Source organism: Ovis canadensis, chromosome 13 (genome assembly GCF_042477335.2).
Source record: "Ovis canadensis isolate MfBH-ARS-UI-01 breed Bighorn chromosome 13, ARS-UI_OviCan_v2, whole genome shotgun sequence".
Taxonomy (NCBI): Eukaryota; Metazoa; Chordata; class Mammalia; order Artiodactyla; family Bovidae; genus Ovis; species Ovis canadensis.
The window spans coordinates 85,310,792-85,328,784 of record NC_091257.1 but is presented as its reverse complement, the minus strand read 5'-3'; the positions used below and the strand labels follow the sequence as shown (position 1 = coordinate 85,328,784).

At 45.4% G+C, this 17,993-nt stretch overlaps 1 long non-coding RNA gene and 1 pseudogene across 1 annotated transcript; both read right to left on the bottom strand.

Annotated features, from left to right (window-relative positions):
* Positions 1–5,385: 5,385 nt before the first annotated feature.
* On the bottom strand, positions 5,386–17,954 carry LOC138417742 (uncharacterized). Its single transcript, XR_011248267.1, has 3 exons — positions 17,537–17,954; positions 11,081–11,168; positions 5,386–7,333 (listed from the first exon to the last, which is right to left on the bottom strand). It is a non-coding gene; the product is annotated as an uncharacterized lncRNA (long non-coding RNA).
* LOC138417740 (receptor-binding cancer antigen expressed on SiSo cells pseudogene) lies at positions 10,182–10,811 on the bottom strand (annotated as a pseudogene).
* Positions 17,955–17,993: the final 39 nt, after the last annotated feature.

The window sequence follows — 17,993 nt, the reverse complement described above, 5'->3', positions numbered from 1 at the left end:
TTAGAGAAATAAGTTGATACAAAGATTGTTGCAGAAATTGGATTTCCGACAGGCTTGTTTCCAGAACCATGAATCATCTGGGATTTGATGCTTCCGGAGGTGGGGGAAGACAGAAGCAGCCTTGGGTAGTATGACTTGTCCTAACACCCAACTGAGCTATACAAGGCAGGGACCACCCTGTTCTAGCTCGTGGTTTGCATCACCGTCTCTGAGGCATCTTTTGAGCATGCAAGCAGCTTGAATGCTTGTGTTTGCCCATTTCTGGGGTTAAGGATAGAGGCAGTTTTCTCCTCTCCCTCAGTACCCTCAAGCGGTGGTGGTGGGTGGGGGTATGCCACTGTTTGTCTTTTGAGTAACCCGTCAGTGCAGGGGGGCACTTCCTTCTCTATGGATCTTGGTAGCCGTATGTGCTTTGTCACAGACCCAGTGATTATTCACTGCACCTCACTGCTTTCTTGCTGGGTGAACCCACCCTGAAGTGCCATGAGGACCCACTCACCCAGGCCTGCAGCTGTGACCCCTTGCCATGGGCAGCAAGACTGGCTGCAAGCAAGAGTGGGCTCCTCAACGACTCCTGGTGGTCTGGCCCTGCTGAAGGTGGAAAGGGAAGCAGAGAAACCCGCAGTGACTCCCTCCAGATGCGGGCTTGTGAGTTGGGTGGCAGACGGTGTCTGTCCAGAGTGATCAGGTTTAGCAAATAAAAATACAGGATGATCAATTAAATTTGAGGGGCTTCCCTGATGGCTCAGATGCAGGGTCTGCCTGCAATGTGGGAGAACTGGGTTCAATCCCTGGGTCGGGAAGATCCTCTGGAGAAGGGAATGGCTACCCACTCCAGTTTTCTTGCCTGGAGAATTCCATGGACAGAGGAGTCTGGCGGGGTACAGTCGGGGTCCCAAAGAGTCGGACATGACTGAGCAACTAACACATTATACTCAACAGTTATTCATTGGCGTCTGAAATTCAAATGTAATGGTATCTTCTTGATTTTTACTTGCTAAATCTGACTGGTCAAACAGCCAAGGAGTGCTCAGCACATGGAGCTTGCAATGGCCTCCTGCTCAGTGCTGCCACATGCAGCTTCCACCTGTCACTGCCCTGCTCTAGAACTGTGTGTGGCTCCCGACTGCTTCCAGAGACAAGCTTGGACTCCCGGGCTACCGTGCTGGGCCTGGCTCTCCTGCCAGGCCAGCTGCCCTGCTTGGGCTCTTTCCCATCTCTGCCCCTGCTCATGTTTTCCCTGCCTGGCATGTCTCCTGTCCATTCCCTGTAGCAGTTGCAAACACTTATTGAGCATCTACTGGATGCAGGCAACATGCTGAGTTTTTCATTTGCATTATCTCAATTTGATTGTCACAAAACCTAGTAGAGACAGTAGTTGTCCTGTTTTACCAGTGAAGAAAGCGATGCTCTCAGATGTGATTCTTTTTTTTTAAACTGAAGTGTAGTTGATTTACAATATTGTGTTACAGGTGTACAGCAAAGTGATTGGTTATATATATATATACACATATATATATATTGGTTATATATATATATACACAGACTCTTCTTCAGATTCTTTTCCATTATAGGTTATTACAAGATTTTGAATATAGTTCCCTGTGCTATACAGTAAATCTTTGTTGTTTATGTTTATATATAGTAGTGTGTATCTGTTAATCCCAACCTCCTAATTTATCCCTTCCCTCCTTTTCCCCTTTGGTAACCATAAGTTTGTTTTCTATGTCTGTGAGTCTGTTTCTGTTTTATAAATAAGTTCATTTGTATTACTTTTTTAGATTCCACATATGAGTGATATATAATATTAATATTTGGCTCTAACTGACTTCACTTAGCATGGTAATCTTGAGGTCCATCCATGTTGCTGCATTTGGCAATATTTCATTATTTTCTATGGCTGAGTAATATTCCATTGTATGTGTGTATATATATATATGTACCACATATTTATCCATTCATCTGTTGATGGACACTTAGATTGCTCCCATGTCTTGGCTAAAATAGGCTGCTATGAACAATGGTGTATGTATCTTTTCAAACTAGAGTTTTCAGCTTTTTTTGATATATGCCTGGGAATGGGATTGCTGGATAACTCGATCCAACAATATCTATTTCTGGATAGCTCTATCTAATGGAAACTCTAGTTTTAGTGTTTAAAGGAACCTGTATACAGTTTTTAAGAGTGGCTGTACCAGTTTAAATTCCCACTAGCAGTGTAGGAGGGGTCCCTTTTCTCCACACCCTTTCCAGCATTTATTATTTGTAGACTTTTTGATGATGGTGTGAGGGAATACCTCTTTGCAGTTTTGATTTGCATTTCTCTAATAATTAGCGATGTGAGGCATCTTTTCACGTGCCTATTGGCTCTGTGTATGTCTTCTTTGCTGAAATGTCTATTTAGGTCTTCTGACCATTTTTAAATTTTTTTATTGAGCTGTATGAGCTGTTTGTATATTTTGGAAATTAAGCCCTGAATCATTTGCAAATATTTTCTCCCAGTCTGTAGGTTGTCAGACATGATTCTTAAACTGTGGTACCTGGGCCAGCAGCTGCAATACCACGCACACTCTCAGGCCCTACTCCAGAACTACTGAATCAGAAACTCTGAGGCTGGGGCCCAGCAATCTGTATTTTAATCAGCTCCCTTCAGCCACATCAAAGTGTTTCTGATGCTTGTTCTAGTTTGTAACTTGCTGCTCTAAGAGATGAAGTAACTGCAGGAACCTCTCATTCAGGCAGAGGTTGAGAGGATGGTAGAGGACCCCCAGGCAGGGCGTTTATGATCATTCTGAGCATCGTGCCTGGACTAGGCTCTGGAGATGCTGCAGCGACCCAGCAGTCCTGGTTGGTGGGGGGTAGGGAAGAAGGGAAAGAAGCAGAACTGACAGGCAGTCAGGCAATTATGATGGATGGGAGGGCCAAGGAAAGCTTTCCTCAAGCAGACATCTAAGTCTCAAAAATCAGTTGAAATTAGTTAGATATAAAGGGTGGGAGGGCTTCTCAGGTGGCTCAGTAGTAAAGAATCCGCCTCCCTGTGCAAGAGAGGAGGGTTCCATCCCTGTGTTGGGAAGATCCCCTGGAGAAGGAAATGGCAACCCACCCCATTAATCTTGCCGGGGAAATGCCATGGACAGAGGAGCCTGGCAGGGCTATAGTCCATGGGGTCTCAAAGAGTGGGACAGGACTTAGTCACTAAACAACAACCAAAGGGTGGGAATGCTATTCCAAGTGTACTGACTGGTTTGTAGCAAGGCCATGCAGATGTATCTGGGGATAGTTCAGTCTTGATGGTGGAAGGTCAAACAGTTGAGTAGGGGGTAGGGGAGGAATCAGATTGTGTGTTGGGGGAGCGGGGGAGGGGAGGAAGTGGGAGGCGAAGTCTCTGCCTTCAAAGCAAATGAAGCTTTAGGGGCTTCCCTGATGGCTCAGATGGTGAAGCGTCTGCCCGCAATGCGGAAGACCGGGGTTCGATCCCTGGGTTGGCAAGATACACTGGAGAAGGAAATGGCAACCCACTCCAGTACTCTTGCCTGGAAAATTCCACGGACGGAGGAGCGTGGTAGGCTAAAGTCCATGGGGTTGCAAACAGTCGGACACGACTGAGCAACTTCACTTAATGCTGCTGCTAAGTCGCTTCAGTCGTGTCCGACTCTGGGTGACCCCATAGACTGCAGCCCACCAGGCTCCTCAGTCCCTGGGATTCTCCAGGCAAGAACACTGGAATGGGTTGCCATTTCCTTCTCCAGTGCAGGAAAGTGAAAAGTGAAAGTGAAGTTGCTCAGTCGTGTCCGACTCTTCACGACCCCATGGACTGTAGCCCACCAGGCTCCTCCATCCATAGGATTTCCCAGGCAAGAGTACTGGAGTGGGTTGCCATTGCCTTCTCCGACTTCACTTAATAGCAATTGAGAAAAAGCCCTCTGGCTTCCGTGTGGAGCGGGCACTAGAGAAGATAGTTGGGGAGGGGGCGAGCAGAGACCCAGGAGTGTTAGGCCTTCCCTCGGCCCTAGACCCAGCCTGCTTCTGACCTTCAAGGCAGCTGCAGAGATTCATACCCCAATCACAGTTTTGGTCAGGTGGCGGTTCCAAAGCCCGAGTTGCAAGGCCCGAGTTGCGGCATCTGAGGCCAAGGGGTGGGGCTGGGAGGGAACTGCCCCCACCATCTCCCACTACTGGCCCGCCCCGATGGCTCCGCCCCCACATCCGCCCCGCCCCCAGCCCCGCCTCTCCCCAGCTGCTGGCTGGAGGAAGCCAGGCTCTGGGCTGCGATCCTGGGTTGCTCTTCCCTTCCTTGTTGCCTTTCCCTGCCGATGTGGCTAAGGCTGCGGGGCTCCTGGAGCCTCTCCTCCCAGACTTTCAGGGACAGGCTCTGGGTGTGGTCAGGGATCCCTAGGCTGGAGGGGAGGAGACTTCCATTGCTGTCCCCTATTCCTGCCAACCAGGCTGTCGGTGGTAGCCAAGCACTGCCCCAGCCTGGCCAGGTTGCCTGGCAGTGTGGGCTCTGGCTGGGCAGTTTCCGGCTCCAGCTGTCCTTCCCAGAAAAACGTCAGTTTGACTGAACCCTTTTGAAACCTGTTTGGGATTTCTAGTCGAGGGAAGAACACTGAAAGATCATTAACCACCGGTGAAGGGGAGCTTTCTGTGTGTTCTGAAACCTCCGCAGGACGTACCAGCTATCCTATGCGCTGAACCTTCAGCAAGGGGACCTCTTATTCTTTCTCTTTTTACTTAGATGTACTTTCTGGCCCCGTTCTCCTCCATCTGGTATCCAGATTCATGTCTCACTATGCTTTGCAGTTCAAGGAGGGTCTGAAAAGAATGGGCTTCCCCGATGGCTCAGCGGTGGTTTGATCCCTTGGGTTGGGAAGATCCTCTGGAGGAGGGCATGGCAACCTACTCCAGTATTCTTGCCTGGAGACTCTCAAGGACAGAGGAGCCTGGTGGGCTACCGTTCATAGGGTCGCAAAGAGTTGGACATGACTGAGTGGCTGAGTGTGCACGCATGCTAGAATGGATGTTCAATATTTTAAAATTTTGTTCAGAAATAGAATAAGAGATGTTAAAAAAATGCTGTTTAGGGCTCCCCTGGGGGCTCCATGGTAAAGAATCCGTATCTCAGTGCAGGGGACACAGGTTTGATCCCTGATCCGGGAAGATCCCACATGCAGAACAACTAAGCCCGTGTACCACAACTACTGAACCTGCACTCTAGTGCCCACAAGCCGCAACTACTGATCCCATGTACCTCAAGTACTGAAGCCTGCACCCCAGATCCCGTGCTCCACAACAAGAGAAGCCGCAGCACTGCAACTAGAGAGTAGCTCCTGCTCGCTGAAACTAGACAAAGTCGGTGCGGCAACAAAGACCCAGCTCAGCCAAAAATAAGGAAGTAAAAAATTTGTAAAAATATTGTTGAGAGATCAATTAGTGATAGGCCTTGAATTAGATAGGGATGGAGCATATACAAGAGGGTCAGGGACAGCGTAAGTGGGTTGAAGTGGTGAATGAAGCCATGGATAGTGGAGAGAGTGAGTGCTAGGAGGTGGCCCATTTGGCCTTGAATATGGGGTAAAACCATGGGCACTGTGGAGCCATTGATGGGTGTTGGTCAGGAGAGTGACACAATATTGCCAGTCACTGTACCAGTGTTAATGTTATATGCCCCATCAGGTCCTGCTTCATTATATCAACACATCATCATCACTGGGCTTCCTAAAAGAAAAGCAGTATGTATTCCTGAGTTGAAAGCAATCACTTTTGCCTTATGGATAATTTTTTCTACCTGTTTAGCATCTTCGGTGGGGCTTCCCAGGTATTGCCAGTAAAATCCACCTGCCAATGCAGGAGACACAAGAGATGCAGGTTCAATCCTTGGATTGGGAAGATCCCCTGGAGGATGGCACAGCAACCCATTCCGGTATTCTTACCTGGAGAACCCCATGGACAGAGGAGCCTGGAGGGCTACACTCCATACGGTTGCAAAGAGTGATGTGGCTGAGCACACACACACGTCTCTGCCAAGCTCCCTGCTGGTGTGAAATACTGAATTCCGGATTTTAAAAATTTATTTAGGGGCAAGAGAATTAAAATTTAGGGCTTCCCTGGTGGCTTGGATGGTAAAGAATCTGCCTGCAATGCAGGAGACCCAGGTGTGATCTCTGGGTTGGTAAGGTCCCTAGAGAAGGGAATGGCCACCCGCTCCAGTATTCTTGGAGAATTCCATGGACAGAGGAGCCTGGCTGGATGACAGTCCATGGGTTCGCAGAGAGTCAGATACGACTGAGTGACAAACACTTTCTAACACGAAAGAACTAAAGCGGAAGGAGAAAGGAGAAATGGGATGACACAGGTAGCAATGGGACAGGGTGGAAGAGAGAAGACTATCATGGATTTTCCTGGGGTCCCCACCCGGTCAGTTTTCCGAGCAGCTTGAGGAGCAGCCGGGAGTGAATGAGGGCTTCGGGCCACATATTCTGAGCTTGGTGCTACGTATTACGAGCTGGGGGCCACATAACGTGGGCTGGGGGGCCACACAGCAGAAACAGTCCCATTGAGTCACGGGACGCACAGCCACACTGCTTCGTAAAGCTTGGTGTGAAGAGTATTTTTGTTTTTTACAGCCCAGCTGTCTGTGTAATGACTTCCTTCCCTCAGCCTTGTTCACTGAGGTGTCCCTGGGCGACCAGCTGAGTCACCACATTCCTTGCAGCTTAAAACACTGGCCCAAGCACAGGGGCCTGGCTCCTTCATGTAGGTGGGACCTTTGAAGTCTGCTGGAGAGTGCAGAAAGACAGGCTACAGAGCTCCCACCTCTCACCTGTACCTCTCCCTCAAAACATGATTTAAAAGGCAAGCGAAAATAGAAAGTCCATCTGTTAAACACTATGGAATGGCCACAGCCTGAAAAAAAATTATTTATCAGCAACCATGAAGTCATATAGGACTTCCCCTATTGCCTAGCAGGTAAAGAATCTACCTGCAACTCCGAAGACATAGGAGACATGGGGTCGATCACTGGGTCAGGAAGATCCCTTGGAGGAGGAAATGGCAACCCACTCCAGTACTCTTGCCTGGGAAATCCCATGGACAGAGGAGCCTGGTGGGCTGCAGTCCAAAGGTTTGCAAAGAGTCAGACATGACTGAGTGACTAAGCACACAGCAAATGAAGTAAATGTCAAACAGAATGCAGGGAAGTGGGGAGATGAGGGGTGACCAAGAACTAGCACCCCTGCCCTCTGTCCTGTTGCAGCATGAAGGGTCCGAAATCCAAGTGGAGAGACTGGGAACTCTCATGCCCAGCTGGAATGGAATGGAAACTTGCTCAGCTCTTCTGTAAAATAAACAATAAGCAGGCAGTTTTCAGTAAAAATAAGGATTCGTTGGCAGAAAGTTCAGCAACCTTATCCTTGAAATATGTTTTAAAGAAAGCTTGGTCAGGTATATAAGAAGACAAGGTGGAGATTATTTATGATAGCCTTGTTCACGGCATAGGTGAGCAGGAAGCAAAAATGAGTGAGTAAACTATGGTGGAGGCTGACCTTGGAATTCTACACAGCACTGAGAAACTATGTGTTAGGTGTACATAGAACAGCATGGATAGAACTTATAGTGTTAAGTGGGGGAAATCAGTAAAAGAGATTTAAGGCATATTACTTTCCCAGTCTTACTGAGATATGACTGATGTACAGTAAACCACATGTATTTAAAGAGTACGATTTGAGTTTTGACGGGTGTAGATACCCATGAAACCATTGCTGCAATCAAACTAACAAATATATCCATCTCTTGGCAAAGTGTGGAGCAGATCTATACGTATTAAAATGAACAGATGTTGAATACCTATTAAGATAGGAAAAAAGTTCAGCAGTGTGTGCAATATAATCCCATAGTTAAAACAAAAAATGTGTAGGTACCCTGAAAAATCTGGAGTAATATATACCAAAATAAACTGTATTTGTTATTGTTGTTTAGTCACTTGGTCGTGTTCAACTTTTTGCGACCCCCATGGACTGTAGCCCACTAGATTCCTCTGTCTATGTAATTCTCCAGGCAAGAATACTGGAGTGGGTTGCCATTTCCTTCTCCAGGAGATCTTCCAACCTAGGGATCAAACCCGGGTCTTCTGCACTGTCAGACAGTTCAGTACAGTTCAGTCGCTCAGTCGTGTCTGACTCTTTGCGACCCCATGAATCGCAACACACCAGGCCTCCTGTCCATCACCAACTCCCAGAGTTCACTCAGACTCACATCCATCAAGTCGGTGATGCCATCCAACCATCTCATCCTCTGTCGTCTCCTTTTCCTCCTGCCCCCCATCCCTCCCAGCATCAGAGTCTTTTCCAATGAGTCAGCTCTTCGCATGACGTGGCCAAAGTACTGGAGTTTCAGCTTTAGCATCATTCCTTCCAAAGAACACCAAGGGCCGATCTCCTTTAGAATGAACTGGTTGGATCTCCTTGCAGTCCAAGGGACTCTCAAGAGTCTTCTCCAACACCACAGTTCAAAAGCATCAATTCTTTGGCGCTCAGCTTTCTTCACAGTCCAACTCTCACATCCATACATGACCACTGGGAAAACCATTGCCTTGACTAGACGGACCTTGGTTGGCAAAGTAATGTCTCTGCTTTTGAATATGGTATCTAGGTTGGTCATACCTTCCCTTCCAAGGAGTAAGCGTCTTTTAATTTCATGGCTGCAGTCACCATCTGCAGTGATTTTGGAGCCCCCCAAAATAAAGTCTGACACTGTTTCCACTGTTTCCCCATCTATTTCCCATGAAGTGATGGGACCAGATGGTATGATCTTTGTTTTCTGAATGTTGAGCTTTAAGCCAACTTTTTCACTTAGGCAGATTCTTTACCATCTGAGCCACCAGGGCAGTCCCTGGTGGTTATTATCGGTTTTATATAAAGGTCACCATTAAGTGTGTGTTCTTTGGTGTCTGGCTTCTCTCACTCCATGTGATTTATTAGAGTCTTCCATGTTGTTGTGTGAAGCTGTGGTTCATTCACTTTTAGCGCAGCATATCACAGCATTCCATTGGGTGAAAATACCAAAATTTATTTATCCCTTCAGCTACTAATCGACATTTGGGTTGTTTCCAGTTTAGGGCTACTACAGATAATGCTGCTGGGAGCATTTTGGTACATGTCTGCTGCTCTGCCTTAGCATGTATCACAGTACGGTTCCAAGTCATTTACATCTATAAGCATGTTATTTCTCTTCTATTTGGCCTACCTGGATTTTGCTCCTGTTTTCCTTTTTTTTTCTCCTTTTGGGTCAGCCAAGTGTTTTTTGATTATTGCATTTTATCTTCTGTATTAGATTTTTTAAAATGTGTTAAAACATATATAACCCCAAATTTACCATTATAACTATGTTTAAATGTGCAGTTCACTAGTTACATTCACATTTTTGTGCAGCCAATCTCCAGAACCATTTTCATCTTGCAAAACTGATATGCTCCATCCATTACGCAATCGTTTCCCATTCATTCCTTTTCTGCTTCCCTAGCAACCAGCATTCTACTTTCTATCACTGTGTATTTCACCATTTTAGGTATTTCATATAAACAGAGTTATGTAGTATTTGTCTTTTTGTGACTGGCTTATTTTCTTTTTTTTTTAATTATTTTTTATTGTGCTGGGTCTTTGTGGCTGCACGAGCTTTTCTCTGGCTCACTGCATCACTGACTCAATGGACATGAGTTTTGAGCAAACTCCGGGAGACAGTGAAGGACAGGGAAGCCTGGCATCCTGCAGTCCATGGTGTCGCAAAGAGTCAGACATGACTAAGCAACTGAACAGCAAATCATGGAAGCCAAATAATAATTAAAATTATTTATTGTATCATTATACACACTGATGGAAAGCATTATAGACAGAAGAGTTTCTTTCCCACCATAACATTATTTACATCCATTTATTTAGCTAGAAACACTAGCTTGAAGAGGTACTGGTATATTCTATTTGAAATTATTTCTCTAGAGTAAACCATTGTCTTACAGTTGGAGCATGTTGAAGAAATTGTTTTCTCATAAGCTTTTTTTATTCGAGTCTCAATCACTGAGTTCAAGGGACTTTGAGAGAATCCTGGTGTCCTGAATGTCCTGATGAATACGTTGAAATCAAGCATTGTATTTGTACTCTGATAATATTCTTAGATCCATACAGATGTTGGTTTGTGAAGCTCATATTTCTCCCACCAGTGCTATGACATTTGAAGAACATTTGTTGTGAAAGTTTCACATCAATTTTCAGGCCACTGTGCTTCCTGTCCCATTTTCTTCCTTTATTGTTCTTTTGCTCTTGTTCACCTGTCTGCTGCCTTCTGCTGCCTGAGAACTTGTTTGGTTGACAGACTACATCTTCTTCTTGCCATGCATTGGTATTTTCCTGCCAGGTATCTAAGTCACCTGATTCAGGAGACTGGTGAATAAAAGGCATATGGTATGTAGCTGCTAATCTATTAGAGAAACCTGTGCTGCCCACTGGGATGCCAAAGTCTAACAGTTCTGCCTTCTTAATGATTTCCTGAGTTTTCCTTGTAGTGGATGTCATGTCCTTAGAATAGTCAGAGTCCAGTTGTCACAGTCCCATTTCCCCCTTCAGTCTTTACACACCTGTGGGTGCATCTTCACCCCAGAACCCTTCCACATCTGTCTGCTAAGGAGCTGATGAATAATCAGCTCTCGTTGGCAGAGTTATTTGATCTCCCCTTAATTTCTGTCGGCTGCCAGAGCTGCATACTAATCTCTTCAGGAATGAGAATACTGTTGCTGGGTGGGTTTGTACTTTAAATAATCAAAACTGTGATGATGGCCCTGGTGGGGATCAAAACTGGCCCCTTCGTTTCCCTATCTTCCCAGCAGAGGCTCTGGTTAAATTACTCTTTAATTAATATATTAAACCAATTTGATATGTCTTTGGGTTTTTTTTTATGGTTTCACTGTGATGTGTCTAGATGGAGATTGATTTTTATTTATCCTGATTAGAACTTTGAAAAATTTATTTATTTTAATTGGAGGAGAATTGCTTTACAATATGGTTTAGTTCTGATTTGAATTTATTTGGCTTACCTATGACTAGAGATCTTTCGTAAGTTCTAGAGAATCCTCAGACACTATCTTCTCAAATATTGCTTCTATCTCATCCTTTCTCTTTTTCCTGTAGAAACAATCTTAAGGTTAGAATGATGTAAATTTTTTCCGAAGAGATTAAAACATTTTTTTTTTTTTTTTTACTAACCCCTTGAAGTGCTAACAGTTCAGGATCCCTTTAATCTGCATTGAGTTTCACATTATGTAGACAACTCAGATGACTTGAAGCCGGGCTGCATCTATGAAAGGAATGGATCACTTCCAGTTCACATCTTAAACTTCTTCAGGATCCTATACTAAAGTGTAAAGAGTTTCGTTGGCTGGGAACTTGCATATCACACCGAGGAGTCTAAAGGGGGTGGGCAGTTGTGGATTTGTCAAGTCTGACTGATCAGAGGCAGCATTTTGTCAATATTTTTTAATTGAAGTATAGCTGACTTATAATGTGTTAATTTCTGCCGTATAGTAAAGTGATTCAGTTGTACATATACATATGTACGTTCCTTTTAAAACATATTCTCTTCCGTTATGGTTTATCATAGGATATTGAGTATCCGTTGATATACAGCAGGACCTTGCTGTTTATCCAGTCTATGTTTAAATGCTTTCCTCTGCTAACCCAGCCTCCCACTCCGCCCCTCTCCTAGGCCCTCCCCGTTGGCGACGTCCAGTCTGCTCTCTGTGTCTGGTTTCCTATTTCTATCTCATTCGTGTCATCTTTTAGATTCCATAGATAAGTGATATCATGCATAGTACTTGTCCTTCTGACCTAACATCACTTAGTATGATCATCTCTGGTTGCATCCATGTTGCTGCAAATGGCATTGTCATTCTTCTTTATGGCCGAGTAGTGTTCCATTGTACATAGGCACCACATCTTTATCCATCCACTCCTCTCCTGATGGATATTCAGGTTGTTTCCATGTCAGACTATTGTGAATAGTGCTGCTATGAACATAGGGGTGCATGCATCTTTTCGAATAATAGTTTTGTCTGGAGGTATGCCCAGGAATGGGATTGCTTGATCATATGGTAATTCTGTTTTTAGTTTTCTGAGGACTTCCATACTGTTCTCCACAGTAGCTGTACCAACTTACATTAAAAGGCAGCTTGTTGAATCCTAGTGCTGTGGTCCATTGTGGGAAAAGGAGGAAGGCAGGCTGGGCTAGACTAGGGCTAGGGAAACACAACCAGCCACAGAGATGGGTGATTATGGCCGAGGTAGACTAATGCACAGGGTCTACCAGGTGAGGAAGGGAGGCGAGAAGCCAGGACTGTAGAGAAGCTGCAGATGTGACTAGGGTGGCTCTGTAATGTGAGGCCTCTGTTCACCGGGGCCAGAAGCAAGTTCTCTTCCCTGATTCTGGGCAGCTTGGCTGGCCAGTGTCTCCTCCAGGCCAACCAGCAGCCACCTGTATAGCCTGGGCTGGGTCTGGGCGCTCTGGACAGCTTCATTATTGTTCCGTCTACATCCATTGTGAGCCCTCCATTCTGAACTGCACCCAGCAGGTTGTCCCTGTACCTTTATTGAAGGGTTCCTAGAATACAGCTCAAATTATTACCACCACCTTAAAGGCCCTGTATGATCTGGCTGGCCCCTGTCCACCCCTCTAGCCTGACCTCCTCCCTCTATCCGCCTCATTGTCCATGTGCCTTCTTCCTCTTTGTTTAAACCACCATGTACCCTGGATGGCTGCAGGGTCTATGCATGAGCAGTTCCCTCTACAGGGAGCATTCCTTTCCCACATTTTCCTATTGTGATGAGCTAAATGTGTATGTACCTGCAAAATTCATACGTCGAAGCCCTGACTCCCAGTGTGGCGATACTGGGAGTAAGGAAATAATTAAAGTTGAATGAGATCATGAGAGTGGGATCCTGATCCAGGACGGTTAGTGTCCTTATAAGAAGATATACCAGAAAGTTCATTCGCCTTCTCTCTCCATGCTCATATATGAGGACACAGCAAGAAAGGAGCCACGTGCTGGTCAGGAAGAGAGTCCTCACCAGAAACTGCATGTGCTGCAAACTTGATCTTGGGATTCCAGCCTCAAGAATTTGAAGAACATTACTTTCTGCTGTTTTAAGTCATCCAGTCAAAGGTATTTTGTTATGGCAGCCCAAGCACACCAATACATCAGGTTAATTAGATCTCATATTTCCCTAAACATTTTTTTGTTTTGTTTTTTGCCATACTGGGTCTTAGTTGCTGGGCGCAGGCTTTAGGGCTTAGTTTGCCCTGGGCATGTGGGACCTTAGTTCTCCAAAGAAAGATCGAACCCACATCTACTACATTGGCAGGGGGATTCTTAACCACTGGATCACCAGAGAACTCTCCCTCTAAGCATCTTTGATCCAAAGTCTCCTGTTTCTGAGATCTTGTGGTACTAGGCACCATGTAAGATTTCTATTTTTGATTATTTGATCAACGTCTGCCTGACATACTAGACTGTAAATTCCATGAAGGTTTCTGGTTTTATTCAAAGCTACACACCCAGAACCCAGTACACATCCAGGTACGTATCAGGTACACAATACATATTTACTGGGAAGGACAGTGGTGGGGGGAACAGACAATGCCTCGGGTTGGGAGGGTTTTATGGACATTCAGGCTCATCTCTGGCCCAGCAGCACCCCTTTAGCCCTCTCTACTGACAAAGCCTAGCACTGTGCCACTGACGAGGAGACATGGTAGCAGAACTCAGCTCCAGTATCGCAAAGCATGGCAAGGAAGGACAGATTGCCGGGAAGGGTAGATTTAGAGCAGAAAGACAACAAACTGGCACAGCTGGATTCAGAACTTTCCGTAAAACGATGGATGGGACTTTCTTTTTAACCTTTGCATTCTCAGCACGCATCAGACACCATGTTAATAGCAACATGTGGATTATCTCATCCATTTCTCACAAAAACATGAGGGGGTTAAGTCAGTTACTCGAGCTCATACAGCAAGTAAGTGGGGAAGACAGGATTCAAACTCAGGAGTTCTGGGTGTAAATCCTACTTACTTACACACTACACTAACTGCCTCTGGGGGATGGGAATGCCTCTGGGATGTTTAAATTCCAGACTTTTTAAAGGCAAGATAAGGATTAACTGTGAAATGAGCTATGGGGCTTCTCTGGTGGTCCAGTGGTTAAGAATCCTGCTTGCAATGCAGGGGACACAGATTTGATTCCTGGTTCAGGAAGATCCCACCTGCCACGGGGCAAATAAGCCTGTGCATCACAACGACTGAGCCTGCGCTCCAGAGCCCGTGCTCCACAATAAGAGGAGGCACTGCAACGAGAAGCCCGCACACATGGCTAAAGAAACCCCACACGCAGCAATGAAGACCCAGGACAACTAAAGATAAATACATAGAATTTTTTTAAAAAAAGAACCATGCATTGTTGATTAAGCTAAAGGAGTCTCTCACTACCCTGGTTCTATAGAATTCTCTTCCTTCTAATCCTCAGTTCATGGCTAGTTACTGCCTTCTCTGTGCTCTGAGGCACTGTGATAACCTCATTCTTGACAAGGAGCCGGCATAGAAATCACGGAGAATGTTTTACCTTCCTGCAATTGTTTACAGCTCAGACTCCTGCTTGTGATTCTATGGCACTGGCTACTGCTCAGAGCTGTGCAGTGAATGTAGCATTCGAATAGCCAGCGTTAGAATGCTTTTGGTTTCAGCTAATTAAAAAAAACATCCAGCTCAATTTAGAATCAATAATAGACGGAATGCATTGATTTATGTGACCTGATTGGTAAATGGGATTCAGGTGAGCTTTGGTTGGCATTTCAACACTCTTTTTCTTCAGTTCTTTCCACGTTTCCTGATTTCATGGGTTGGCTTCATCTTTAGCCTGGCTCTTCTCATTGTACCAGAATAGCTGAAATGGTTCCTTACTGACATCCAGGGAGGGAGTGAAGGCTTCTACCCAATTGTTGTGAAGAGGTAAATATTGAGTACTGATAGATGTAATCCTGGGTAAAAGGTCTGTCTTTGCAGCAATCAGTACAAGGTATACTGTGCAATGGACTGTAGTCCGTCAGGCTCCTCTGTCCGTGGGGATTTTCCAGGCAAGATTACTGGAGTGGGTTGCCATTTCCTTCTCCAGGGAATCTTCTCAACCCAGGGATCGAACGCATGTCTCTTGAATACTCCTATATTGGCAGGCGGGTTCTTTACCACTACCACCACCTGGGAAGACCAACAGTCAATTGAATTGAAGCTCTACATTTGCATGTGGGGGATGGGGGTCCAGCCCACCCAAATTGCCTCAGGGCTGTACCATGGGAAGTGGGGTATACTGGATGTTAGGAAGATGCATCTGTCAGGATAGGCTAGGTTTTGCTTTGGTAATAAACAAGCCCTGGCCCTGCTTTTCAAACAGCAAAGGTTTGTTTCTTGCTTATATTGTATGTCTGCTTGGGTCATTATGCTGTGTTTTCTCATTCCAGGACCCGAACTGATTGAGCTGTCACCTCCTCAACCGTGGTCTATGGCTGTGGCTGAGAAAAAGAGAGCATGAAAAACTGCTTTCTAGCTCTTAAAGTTTGAGCTGAGAATGATGTGCTTCTACTTGCAATGTATGGACCAAAACAAGTCCCATGGCCACTCCTGACTCCAAGCTGTGAGGAAGTATAATCCTATCATGTGTCTGGGAAACAAACCAGAATTATCTGGTGACATAACATTAATGTCAAGTAACACAAAGGGCTTATGGAGACCACCCCAGCTTTTCCTTACTTTTTATTGGGAAAAAAAACTTTGATTGCTACATTTCTTAAAAAAGAGACCTTCATACTGTGCAGAAATCAGGTGTTTTCCTGATTTCTGATCAAATGTCTCTCAGTTATTTTGCCATTAAGCAGAGTCAATGGATCTGTGAAGGACTTCTCTTAAGATACCTCAACTCAAAATAATGCCCTTTTTGTGGTCTTGATCAACACAAGTGGATTCCTAGTGAAACTCATGACTTGTAAGTCGACCCCGATTGTTCTGGGGGAGGGGGACACCTAACTCAAATTAGGCCAACTAGGGCCTCTTTTCTGCGATTTTGGAATTGGAATGATCAGGGATTTTTCATGTCTCTCCGGATCATTGGAAGTGGTTGGGAGACAGATTTCCCATTGGAAGCAGAGGAAACAAGTTTTCGAGGAGAGTCTTACTGGCAACTCTTGCCATACTTCCATTTCATCCAAAAGCCTAGCTGGGTTCTTGCTGCTGGCCTAAGAATCCATTCCCACCTCCCCCTGTCCCCACTTCCAAAAGCTTTAAGATCAGTTCCCCTCTTGTTTTTCTTAAACTGGGTTCATGGGTTACTGGTAACTTGTAGCCAGAAAACTCCTAATCGATACATGTTCTTTGCCTCTGGAACCAGACACAAAATAGTCACAGGTATAGCCCATTCCAGTAAAATAGAGGTCAGGTTGTAGTTCTATTGCATCAGCTGTATTTCTGGCAACTTTTCTGCTTGAGATAGTTCATCCGAATGTGAGTGCAGGTGACATTATCATATGGATCTCCTGGAATTCACTTAAAACTTTCTTTTTTTTTTAAGGAAAATGATTTGTCTCCTTGGGTAAACATTATTTGCCACATACCTCCCAACACAGATATTAAGTGCACACTATTTCCTCTGCCCAAGGTCGTGTTCTCTTCAACTCTGTAGACCCAGCCTCAGTGTCACCTCCTCTGGGAAGCCTTTCCATGTTCTCCTATATAGAACAAATGATGTTCTTCTCTTTGCTTTCCAAAGCAGTTGACACATACATCTAGTGTTACATATTTTCCTCCAGAAGTATGGTTGGGAGAGTGCCTTGTTTATCTGCATCCCACAGTGTTGGGTTGGAATAGACGCTCAGAAAAGTTTGTTGACTAAATGGGAGTTTTAAATGAGAGGACCATACCCCACGTACAGTCATCCCTCAGCATCTGTTTCGGATACCAATATCCATGGATGCTCAAGCCCCATAGTTGGCCCTCCATACCTCTGGTTCTGCATCCTGGGATTCAACCAGCCATGGATCCTGTAATACGGTGGTTTGTCAGCTTTGTTTACTGAACACCAGGCACTGTGCAGAAAGCTGCCTGTGTGCTGTCATTTAACCCTTTCAGTCATTTCTACTGGCTTGATTATTGATATTTTCATTGCTCTTTTATGGATGAGAGATTAAATAGCAAAGTCACTCAACCAATTATTAATCTGCCATATATGGCAGATGTGAGATTCCAACTCTGGTATGTCATACTGGAGCGTACTCACTGTTTATTGACCCCTAGATTCTAAAGGTGGGGACCATTTTCTGAGCATATTTGCTACAGATTTGGGACTCCATAACAAAAAAGGTGGCTGGAACGTGTGACAAAAACTCAGAAAAGGGGTCACCTTTACACAAGGTGTCACAGGTTACACAACAGAAGCAGTGAAAAAAGAGATTTACTGTACCTGAGGGGGCTAACTTGTGCTTGAAAGTTCTCAAGTAATTGAAGATTTAACAGAAAGCAGTCATCAGAAGTCGTCCTTCTTGTTAAGAAACAGAGGAGAGAAAACAAACTGCGGTAAAGTTTTGGTGGGATAAAAGGAAAACTAACTCCCAGGCGATGCTTGTTGAGAAATACTGTACTGAGAAGAGAGCGGCGGGGCAAGGGTCAGGGTTCCCAATCCAGCCAGCATCCTTTTGAAAGTGCAGCCTGGCGTGGCCTTTCTTTGGTGGTTCTCTAGAAAGCCCAAGACACGGAGTACAAAGCCGGGAACCTCCGGGGATGGAGCATCCGCCCCCAGTCCCCCCTCCTTCCCTGCCGGGTTCAGCCTCCGCGCGAGAAAAGCGGGAGCGACGCCCGCGCATGCGCCCGCGGTAAGGTCCTCTCTGCGACGTCAGGGGGCTTACGCCCGCACGAAAGCC